Source organism: Lontra canadensis, unplaced genomic scaffold, assembly GCF_010015895.1.
Source record: "Lontra canadensis isolate GAN:19392208 unplaced genomic scaffold, GSC_riverotter_1.0 scaffold33, whole genome shotgun sequence".
In the NCBI taxonomy this organism is placed as follows: Eukaryota; Metazoa; Chordata; class Mammalia; order Carnivora; family Mustelidae; genus Lontra; species Lontra canadensis.
Window position 1 is genome coordinate 641,939 of NW_022631027.1, and position 429 is coordinate 642,367.

Below are 429 nucleotides of genomic sequence, written 5' to 3' on the forward strand. Positions count from 1 at the left end.
AAAAAAAAAAAAAAAAAAAAAAAAAAAAAAAAAAAAAAAAAAAAGTAAGAGTTGGCTTTTTTCCTCTAGGTAATAAAGAACATCTGAGAATATCTGATTTTTTTTTTTTTAAATTAAGAGACAGGTATAATCAGAGCTATGCTTCAGAAGAGGTACTTTGAGGACCATGTAAAGAACTGAATAAAGGTTGGAGATGTGTGACAGATTAAAAGGGAAGGAGAAGAAAAGGAAAAAAGGAGCCAAATAAACTTAGCAGTATGACAGTCCCCATAGAGACTGATCACAAACTGCAGGGCCTCCCAGAAGTATTCCTGCAAAAGACGTTTCCAGTTCTCGGTTCATTAGCATAATGAGTTCAAGATGTGGGTGGCTCTCTGATTGAAAATAAACTATTTTCAATAGGAGATTTTTCTACATAGGCCCCAAATT